The sequence below is a fragment of the Alligator mississippiensis genome, chromosome 8 (genome assembly GCF_030867095.1).
Source record: "Alligator mississippiensis isolate rAllMis1 chromosome 8, rAllMis1, whole genome shotgun sequence".
Taxonomy (NCBI): Eukaryota; Metazoa; Chordata; order Crocodylia; family Alligatoridae; genus Alligator; species Alligator mississippiensis.
In genome coordinates this window covers 25,464,428-25,475,924 of record NC_081831.1, presented here as the reverse complement: position 1 = coordinate 25,475,924, position 11,497 = coordinate 25,464,428, and positions in this window count along the sequence as shown.

Genomic DNA, 11,497 nt, shown 5'->3' with positions numbered 1-11,497 from the left:
TGGTGAACAAACGTTCCCCCAGATACTGGTGGTCACCCCTGATAAACTTGTAGGTGGCCATCAGATCACCCCTGAGCCTGCGCTTTTCCAGGCTAAAGAGCCCCAGGGCTCTCAGCCTGTCATCATAGGGTCTGCTTCCCTGATCTCTGATCATGCGCGTGGCTCTTCTCTAGACTCTCTCAAGCTTCTCCACATCCTTTTTGAATTGTGGAGCCCAAAACTGGACGCAGTACTCCGGCTGCGGCCTCACTAAGGCCGAGTACAAGGGGAGAATGACATCCCGGGATTTGCTTGAGAAGCATCTATGGATGCAAGCCAGCGTTTTGGTCACTTTACTAGCTGCAGCATCGCATTGCAGGCTCATGTTCATCTTGTGGTCAATGATGACCCCCAAGTCTCTTTCTTCCATAGTGCTAGCCAACACAGCACTGGCGAGCCTATAAGGATGCTGCGGGTTTTTCTTCCCAAGGTGGAGAACCTTGCATTTATCGGTGTTGAATGCCATCAGATTCTCATCCGCCCACTTGCTGAGCCTGTCCAGGTCAGCCTGGATCACCTGCCTGTCTTCTGGTGTGGATGCTTTTCCCCAAAGTTTGGTGTCATCAGCGAACTTGGCCAGTCCGCTTCTGACTCCAGTGTCCACATCATTAATGAAGATGTTGAACAGTATGAGTCCACGGACAGAGCCTTGGGGGACCCCACTGGTCACAGGACACCACGATGAGCGACTTCCATCAATTACTACCCTCTGGGTCCAGCCCCGGAGCCAGTTTTCCAGCCAGTGGATCGTAGAGGACCCAAGGCGACAATTGGCCAGTTTCTCCAAGAGGTGATTATGGCAAACCAGGTCAAAGGCTTTTTTGAAGTCAAGATATATGACATCAATCTCTTCTCCCTTGTCCAGGTGATAGGTCACCTGGTCGTAGAAGGAAATGAGATTGGTCAAGCAAGACCTACCCGCAACAAACCTGTGCTGGCTATCCCTTAAGATGTTGGCGTTGGCCAGTCCATTAAGGATGGCCTCTTTAATAAACTTTTCTAAGATCTTCCCCGGGATAGAAGTCAGACTAATGGGCCTATAGTTAGCCAGATCCACTTTCCTCCCTTTCTTGAAGATAGGCACCACATTGGCCTTCTTCTAGTCTTCGGGCACTACACCAGAGCGCCAAGAGTTTTCAAAGATCCGTGCTAGAGGCTGGGCTATGATGCTCGCCAGCTCCTTGAGTACCCTGGGGTGAAGATTGTCAGGGCCGGCTGATTTGAACGTATCCAGCTTCTCAAGATGTTCCTTCACGAAGTCAGCATCAATGGAGGGCAGGGGATCACCCTCACCCGGACTTCCCTGTCCCGTAGCAGGCACTGAATTTTCACACAATTCAGTAAATACCTCCTATGTTGCTGGGTTTTTGGTTATAGCCGTGTTGGTCTAAAGACATGAGCATGCATGGTTTTTTGAGTAGATGTGATATCTCTTTTATTACACCAGGAGTGGGCAATTATTTCAGGCAGAGGGCTGCTTACTGAGTTTTGACAAGCTGTCAAGGGCTGCATGGGTAGCCCCGCTCCTTGACAGGTGTCCCTCCCCCTGGTTGCTATCTTGTGGTTGGAAGTCATGCCCCCTAAATCCTGACCTTTTCTACCAGAAGTCCCTCCCCTTGGCCCCTGAAATACTCCTTTCAGCAAGGGGTTTTGCCATCTGAACCAGAAAAATACCAAATTATATTCTAAAAGGCAAACATCTAAAGCAATCAGTAATTGATTTCAAAAAATATTTTTGTCCTGGTTTACATGTTTGTGTAGTGTAAATAAAGATGATTGCACAATAGCTTAAAATGAAGTCTTACTCCTGTATATTGTGGGGAGTATAGGCTTGTGGAGGGCTGTGGGTGTGTGGGGTGAGGTATGGGGTTTGTGGGGGGGTGGGTGGCTAGGGTGTGTGAGGGGGTATAGGTGTGGGGGTCTGCATGTACGGCAATGAAAGGGGGGAGTGGGTGCTTGTGTATGGTGAGGTGTGAGCGGGCCTCAGCACACGCATGCACGCACACACCCTCCCCCCCCAGGGTACCAGTGCAGCTCCCTGGTCCAGTGATGCAGCCAGGAGCCACCTGGTGCTGGAGCAGTGTCGGGACAGGAAGGCAGGGAATTGGCTGGGGGTGCTCCCGTGGGTCCTACTGCCCCTGGTTCCTGTCATCTTTGACAGGCAGCCAGGAGCAAATAAATATTAATTGACAAATTTTTAGGGGCCCCGCAGGCCAGATAGAATGGCCCAGTGGGCCGGATGCAGCCCATGGGCTGTATTTTGCCCGCCTGTGTATTAGACCAACTGAGCAGTTGGAAAAAAGTTCTTAGCAAGCTTTCAGGTGCAATCACCCTTCTTCAGGCATAGGGAGTCTCCCTGTGGAGACTTCTTCAGGCATAGGGAGTCTCCCTGTGGAGACTTCTTCAGGCATAGGGAGACTCCCTATACCTGGAGAAGGGTGATTGCACCCAAAAGCTTGCTAAGAACTCCTTTCCAACTATTCAGTTGGTCTAATAAAAGATATCACATCTACTCAAAGAACCTTGCCAGTAAATACCTCGCCATTTAAATTTATTTTCACTTGTAATTCATGTGTAATTCAGTTTCAGTTGTAATTCACTAAATACCATCTGACACGGACACCAAGCTTTGAATCAGCTTTACTTATGAATGCTTCAGCCTGCAAATCCCCTTGTTTGAAAATGTAGGGTATGAACTCCCATGCCTTCTGTCTAGAATGCATCTTTTGTCTAAGTTCAAATTGTCATCAGGAGATAGATTGCTCATATGCATGGTATGAGCAGGCAGCGATAGCAGTACCCTGGGCAAGGATGCTGCAAAGTGTCTTTTTTTGGAACCAAGAATTCTAGTTTTTTGTATATATACATTGCCTTATGGAAATGTTCAAGTTATATTTCTGGGGGAAAAAATGGCCACAGATTGAAAGAGATCTTAAAATCATGTTATTCCAATAGTCCAGGGGTAGGCAACCCCCAGCAACGATGCCAGTGTGTGGCACATGAAGGCATGTTGCTTGGCACATGTGCCTCGGGGCAGACAGCATCGAAGGGGCTGGGGCTGCACTGCCACAAGAAGGATTGGGCCCCTCGCAACTCCCCCACCATCCACCCCTGGCATGCCAATGTCTTAAAAGTCAAGGTTGGGGTGTTTTTGTCACTCTGTCCAAAAACATTGCTGACCCCTGCAATAGTCCATGTCAATGTGGTGCAGACTGGATGACAGAGAACATAGAAACTTGAGTGAGGTCTGCCCAGTTTTTCTGGATCCTTTCTAGCAAGAATGCGTAGCTCCTTTGGGTCTGAGTTTTGGGTTTTTTTGTCTCCTGCATCTGTAGGCAGCCTCATCTCAGTTGCTTCTTGTTACTGTTCTAAATAGGTTGGTGTTGGCACAGATATCCCCATAATAAGTTAATATAGTAGATGTATCTGCATGGAGTTCAAGCAAAAATAATACTTTCTCAGCTAATCCCTTCACTACTACTGGCTTCTTAGCAAGAAGGGCCCCCCCGCCCCCCAGTCATAGAAGGTACCAGGTGCAAGTTACTTTGCTATCACATCATCACCTTGTTGCCCATCTCAGTTCCTTCCTCTGCCTTCCCATAAGGAGGCAAGTATTTGTATAGGAACTGCACGTTGAGTACCTGGATCAAGTGTAAATACTAGCAGTGAGTTTTGGCAGGACACAATTTTTGTCCCTTTAAGGCTTGTCATGAGCCTGGTCTGGTTGCTCCTCAACACACCATTTATGCTGTAGTCAAGGCAAAGTGTGTCTCCCAATTTGCCTTTAACAACATGTCTGTCAGCAATTTTTTCTGAGCAGGCTCAGTCTTGGATTTTGTCTCTATCAGGCACAGCTGCACCTCCCATCTGTCTTCTGTTTAGTGTTTGCTAGTAATGCCCAGGTTTTGTAGCAGAACTCTGCCCTCTGACGAAAACCCTTCAAAATGTACCCAGCACTCTCTTTGTGCTTCTTTCTATCTCTAAGGCTGTAAAACTGCTAGGTGGTAAGCCTCTGTTGACTTCTCTGTTAATGAGTTTCACAGCTCTCTTCAAAGCATAAATCTGCAGGGAATAGGTTTTCACCTGTGAGGGCCGACCGGGGGCGAGCCGGGGCCCGTCTTTGCGCACGTGGGCTGTGGCCAGCAGCCCGGGCACGCAGGGCCGGAGAAGACCGCGGCGAACTAGAAGTGATCACGGACGTGTAGTGGTTGATTAAAAGATTGTTTACTTACACCAAAAGATGGTAGTGGTGTAGGCTGGATAGCTTTCCAGGCACAGCTCCGCTTGAATCCCTGTTGGAGGATTACGACAAGTCAGCTCTTTTCCCCGGAGTTGTCGAGGCTCCGTGGATTCAATTCCCCCGGAGTTGTCGAGGCTCCGTGGATTCAATTCCCCCGGAGTTGTTAAGACTCCGTGGGTTCAGTTCCCTCCGGAGTGGCTGAATCTCCGTGGGTTTGTACGGCACTAATCTTCCCCGGTGTTATTAAAGCTCCGCGGGCTTGGTTTGGTTCCCTCTACCACGGAGTTGTTAAGGCTCCACGGATCCGGCTTGGGTTTTTAAGAAAGGGATACGTCTAGGATTGCGCTCGGCAACGGGGAGAGGCCAAAGGCTATTTAGACCTCTGTTGCCTTCTTAAGAGAGGCGCGTTGGGTCCGTAAGGGTCCACATCGCTTGGAGATCTTCACACAGCGCGAAGTCTCCTCCTCCTGGCGAGTTTTCTCTCTTTCCAGTTTTCCTCTCTCTCCGACTTGGGCGGAAGCCACCCAAGCCTTTTAGACAGCTAGCAAGCCAATCGCTAGCTGCCACGTGTGCCTTTACTCAGAATCGGCCAATAATGTGGCGCAAATCTGAATACAAATGGCGGGAACTCCTTTGCACCGTGCATCTCTGAGATGCAAAAGAAATGCACCATGCAAAGAAGGCTACAAATCTGGCGGGAAATTCCTCGTTGCACTGGAGTTCTCTCCCGCAGCAGAGAGCTCCGCCGTGCAAGGAAGCTGTAAATTTGGTGGGAACATAATTTAGCGTTGCCAAAGCACACACAAACAAAAACTCACAACTTTGGGTTGTGACATCACCCAAACCTTGGACATTGTGGAATGGCTTCTGGAGGGCTGCTCTTTGTGGTGTTGAAGGCATGCAACAAAAATGCAGTGTGTTGGCTCCAGTTTGACTTTTCTGAATGCAGTTTCAAAAATATTCTCAGAGGAAAACTGATCATTCCACCAGAGAATTGACATCTAGGCAATCGGGGGCTGTTCCAAACTTCCAACTTTGCTTATACTGAGTACTTCCTTCAAGAGGCAGAAGTCTTTCCTTAGCCCCATTATTTTTTCCTCAGCATTCCAACTACTGGCATACTTGTCTCTGATCAGATGCCTGGGCACACTGCTGGTCAGTCACTACTGAATATTTTTCCCCACATTCTTGTGGGTCACCTCCAGAGACAGGAAGTCAATGTGCATCCACTCTGGAGGCTTGCTGCTGGGGAGAATTTCCCACATATTCTTTAGCTACTACAGTTGCTTATCTCATTTCCTGCAAATTCTCTCAACAGCCACCGCCAAAGAACCAGCTCCAAACATCCAGAGCTCTTCTGTACTATTTTCGAGAGCACTAATTGATTTTGCTGGTCCTGTGTGGGATCTGCTATTACCCGCTGCAACAATATCAGTCAGCCATGGGAAGGATAGAAGAACCCCTCCTGGATTTCATCGCACCTTTTTAGTGAGCATGTCATGGGTATCATTACTCTGCAATTGGGCTTCCTGCCAGCCAGCAGCATTGACTGTCAGTTTTAAGGAGGGATGCAACAGAATGTATCTCAAAGGTCAGCAAAAGCCTTTCATAAATAGATTCCTGGCACACATCCTTGAGGGCTGTTCTGAGAGTGTAAATAGAAGGAGCTCTTATTGCAAATAGCTCTTGCTCCCAACTCAGGGATTTCAGACTGTTCTGGAAGTTGCAGATGAGGAAATGCTGCATCAATATCAATTTGCTTTTTCCCAGTCCAGATTACACTGAATTTGCTAGCCAGTGTCACCTACTTCTGCCCCGTAGCATTCAGCTACTTTTCAGTACATCCTTGTGTCTGTGACATTTACCCACACCTGGAACTGCACACCATACAAATAATCTCAGCATTGCTCAATAATCACCCATTTTAAGGCCACAAAATTGTTTTTCTATGGGGTATTATCTCTGACTCCTAGAATGTCTTAGTCTCACAAAAGCTATGGATTTCCATTTCCTTTCAACTTCCTGAAGTAACAGTACTCTTAAATCTTCTAGACTGAAATCCATATTCAAGACAAAAAGGCTTTTGGATGAAGTACTTTGGGTAAAAATGTTTGTGCAAAGACTAAGTTTACTAGGAAAGGAAGGTGGAGCAGAAAGGGAACAATGGGCTGGGGGAAAAATGGACTTTGATTTCCTCTTTCTCTCTTGCTCCAGAGTGTGAAATGCAGACCAATGTTTTGAAGTTGCAGCAAAATAGGTTTAGATGAGTATCAGGAAAAACTTCAGTTAGAACAGTAAGGCAGTGGAACAGACTGCCTAGGGAAACTAGAATCTCCATCACTGGAAATGTTCAAGAAGACATTAGATAAGCTCATGGATAACCCAGGAGTAGCTATGCCTATACTCTACAATGAGTATGTCCCAAACTTCTGGGCTTTGCTGGTTGCTACATGGGGCCAGGAAAGAGCTGTTGGATTTTTTTTCCTTCTCCACCTTCAGCTACACATCAGGTGCAATGTGTGTCAGTGCTGAGAAAATGGCAGCAGTGCGCTTTTGAATTGAAACACATTGGAGGTGCTTTAGTTCAAAAGCATGCCACTTCCATTTTCTGCATGCTGACATGCATTTTGCTGCTTATACAACTGCACGCAGCACAGCACAGTTTGCCTGAGCTTACATGCAGTCTGCTCTGAAGCGCTGGATCTCCGGCGCGTGGCGGGACAAAGAAGCACGTGTATAAATGCCCAGAGGTTCCTGGCTACAGGGTCTTGCACCTCTACTCAGGGCCAGGACTGATCACCATATTTGGGCCCAGGAAACTATTTTACCCCATGGTCAGATTGGTATGGACTGTGGGGACTTCTGCCTTCCTCTCTGTATCGGAGGGTGTGGCTTTCTTCCTTGGATCTCGAGCACGTTCTAACAACCCTCAAAGCAGCAGGATGTTGGCCACCGTTGTCCTCTTGCTTTACCTGTGATGGGTTAAGGTGCTATGCCTTGTGCTTGTGTCAGGGTTGACTGTAGTTTTACTAATAGGCTAGACAATGGATTTGTATAGAATGGTTTTGATAGGGATAATCCTGCCCCTGGTGGGGGTTGGACTAGATAACCTCTGGAGAGGTATCTTCCAGCCCTACTTCTCTATGGTTGTACAACTAAAGGAAGATAAGATGAAGGATAAAGGCTAGCAGGAAATCTGTCAGATCCTGAAAGAGGTTCCATTAGATGAAAAAGTGTAGATTGTCCTGATGCAAAGGGAAATCCAGATACAGATTAAGGCCTCTGGCAGGTGTCACAGTTGTTGTGTGTTATATGTGAGTGTTGCATGACAAATCATAGCATCCCTTATGTCTAAAACAGTTTATCCCTGGATAAAATCATCAGATCAGATGCAAACAAGTTGCTCAGTGAAACAACCTATTTTGTGATATGGAAGTATCCCATAATAATTTTAGTGTGGCCAGTTATTATGCCACAAATTGCAAAATGCTATTTGCGTACATGCCAAGGGCCCAAGAGACCTTCAGGATTGCAAGAAAGAGGCTTTTCAGTAATGGTGAAAAAAGAAAAGCAAAAATAGTTGCGCAAAAAAATTAAGAGCGTATGACTGAGGGTGACTATGGCAGAACAGCGCAAGTCTCAGGGATAAACATGGAAGATTAAGTGATGTGAAAAATCAGTATCAGCTAGCAAGGGATAATAGAGACAAGAAAAGGAGAATCAGGGATTAAAAGTAAGAGGGAAACGGAGTGAAGTCTATTACTAAATGGGAAAGAAGAGCAAACATGAGGCAGAGGGTTGCAGTATTTGTTTCAGGCTTCAAAAGTGGGCTGTGACCAGATACTTAACAAAACTAGGTTTCAGGAGGAGATGGGAAGAGATGAAAAAGAACAAGGTAAAGAACATTTAGATAATGCAGAGGAGTTTGAGCTGTATTATCTAAATGTTCTTTAACTTGTTCTTTTTCATCTCTTCCCAATACAGAGGAGTTTGAGCTGGCAGGGCCTGATGACATTCACCTCGGAGAGCTTAAGGAACCAGCCGAAGTAATCTCTGAACCGCGTGATTAGCATTCAGAACACTCAGAGAACGAAGGAGGTTGCAGAGGCCTGGAGACAGCAAATGTAGAACCTACAGTTAAAAAAAGAAAAGAGGATGTCTTATGGAATTATGGGTCAGGCAGTGTCACTTCAACCCCAGAAAGGTTCTGGAAATATTGAAAACAACCTGCTGCTTCTTAGGAGGGATTAAAAACAAGACAATATCGTGTGACGGGTGTCTTCATTCCCACTCTGTCCTACTCCAGAGCTGTTTCCACTCTCCCTCATTGAGCTGCTACACACCACAGCCCTTTTCCTTGACATGCAGCCTTAGCTCATTTTCCTGCCAGTCATAGGTTCACCAAGAGAGCACCTTAGACCTCTCATTGAGGGGAATGAGGGTAGTGGGATTTGTGCCTGGTCTGCTCTATTTGTATGGCTGTAAGTATTGACTCATCCCCAGCTTCAGAATCCCTGGGCCTCTACCACCCACAATCTTCCGCATTTAACACACACACTGCCTCCCTGGGTTGTGCCATCCTCTACTGAGGAAGAACCAAGCCAGTTGCTGCTTGGGAGAGTTCATTTTTTTTGTTGGGCACTGCCTGTCTCTGTATCATCTGGCTGGGGAGTGCTTACCCCTTCAGTTTCCAATTCAGTGCTACTCCTTTCCCAGTTTGTAAACCTTCTCTAGAACCAGCAGTCCAAGTTTGAAAGAGACCACTACCAATTTTACTCTTGTTCCTAGTCCTCTACTCCAGGAGCTGGCAACCTACAGCCTGCAGGCCGGATCTGGCCTACAAAGGGATTTTACCCAGCCCCGGGAGCCAGATTGTCAAAGGCAATTTATTGGCAATTTGAAAGTGCTTTGGTAGCAAGGGAAGTAGAACTTAATTGGAGGTTTTTAATCCTGCCTCTGTTGTGAGTTGGGCTAGATCAGAGTGGCCAACCTACAGCATGTGGGCCACAAGTGGCAGGGAAACTTGTATGTGTGGCATTGAGAAGATCAGAGAGGATAAGCAACATAATGGCAGATGCAGAAGGAAGCAGAAAGCAGAGCAGCAGACTGGAAGGGGATTGGAGTGCTATTCAGAGAAGGTGTGGGGCTAACCAACAGGCTGACCTCTCACTGGACTAGATGATAATGAGGCTCTTTCCAACCCTATATTGATACAGTTCTTTGAAGTTTGGGAAAAGGCAAGGTAGAGATGCGTCTGTGATTCAGTTAGTCTATAAGGGGTGACCAACCTATAACGCATACCAGCCTCTGTGTAGCACGTAGCACACTTGGGAGGGATCAGAAAACATATCAACAGATAGGGCAGGAAGCATAAAGCAGAGCAACAATTGGGCAGGGAACACTGCATGGAGCAGAAAGCATAATGGCAGATTAGTGACACTTAGAGAAGGCTTACCTTGTGGCACAACTTCCGAAAAAGTTGCTTCCCACCCCGCCCCGCCCCCCACCCAGTCTATGACGTCTCTACCCTGCCCGACTTCAGACTAAGGCAGCTAATTACTGCTGATGTTCAGGAAGGGTACAAGGTACTCCCAGCCAACCTTAACTCTGCCTTAATGTGGTCTTTGGGCAGTACAGTTTCATGATGAACTGTTAGAACAGTGGCTCTCAACCTCATTAGACTCAAAGCATCCCTTGGAAAAATGCCAGTTTTTAGTTCTCACTCTTTTTTGGACTGCAGTAAAATGAGCATTTTTTTCTGTTGCAAAGAATTCAGACCACAACAGGACACAATGTTTTTAAGACTATGAGATACCTATTTGAAATCTCTGGGGTTTATCTTGTAAATCATGTTTGTACACCTAACACTAACATTGTATGGCATCCTGCACCACCCTTGAAAGGATCTCAAGACATCCCTGGTCAGGGGTGACACATAAGGGGTGCGTGCAGGTTCACGTGCACCCCCTACAAAAAGGTGCTGCCAACCTGCGGGCAGTTGCTGCTCGCCGCCATCACCGCTGGCGGCGTCTTTGGGTGGTCAGCGATAGCCGCTGGCCATCGCCGACACTGACATTGCTGGCGGTGTCTGCAGGTAGTCACCGACCTCTGGTTGGCGCTTGCCACCTGCCCTGCCACCAACAGCGCTGGTGGTGTCTGCAGGAGCTCCTGCTTACCACTGCTGCATTCCTGACGCCTCTGCCCCCCCCCCCCCCCCCCCCCCCCGCCAGCCTCCGGGGGCACATGTCGTTCATGTCCCTGGTTGAGTCGCTGCATTACAGCCTAGTGATAGTGTAAGAGTTATGCAGTTGTGATAAACCAGAAATTATGCAAGAAGCAAGGATTTCTTAGGGTGATTTTTTTTTTTTTTTTTTTTTTTTTACTGGACCAAATATGTAGCTGGGACAAAGCCTACTGTAGCAAAGCAGGGTGTTATTGCTCCAGTCCTGACCACTGATCCCTCTGCTACTCCAAAAGGTCTTGCATTAGAAAGCTTGTCTAACTGTATTCCAAACTACATAGTTGGCCCAATAAAAGATTTCACCCTAAGAAATGCTTGCCTTAGAGCCTAGTGGGCAGAATGTGGGAGTGATGCTCAGGACATCTGCATTCTAGTCCCGGCTCTGCCACCGCTCATCTGGGGCCCCTCGGCTGATTCTCTTTCCTACCTGACAAGGAGCTCTGCAAATAAAGAGCACAAGGTGTTGTTATCATAGCTGGCTTGTGAAAGGGAAGAGGACATAGCACAAGAACTGGGCTTACTTGCCTCAGGACACACTGCCCACCAGGGACTCAGGCTAAGTTTCTCAGCCCTATGCCACAGGCCTACCTGGAGGTGTCAGGAGTCCCACAGGCAGTTGAACCCAGTCTCCCCACAGCACAGCTGCACCATGGCACTTGAGCCCCCAGTACACCCCCTGCTACCTGTGTACAGCCCTGCTCTTCTCATACAACCATGTGCTTAGGAAGGCTATAGAAGGTACACAGGGTGTCTGTGGAAGAGGATCCTGGAAAGTCTAGAACATAAGAATTGCCATTTACTGGGTCAAACCAGAGGTCCATCTTGCCCAGTATCCTGTGTTATACAGGGACAGAGGGTAGATGCTGAAAGGAAGAGCAAAATAGGAATACCAGGGTTTTACTGTTCCTCTCTCACTTGCAGCCTCCAGCACTTAAGGTCCAGGAAGTTCTGATTCAGGGGCCATGCCCCTCACTCCC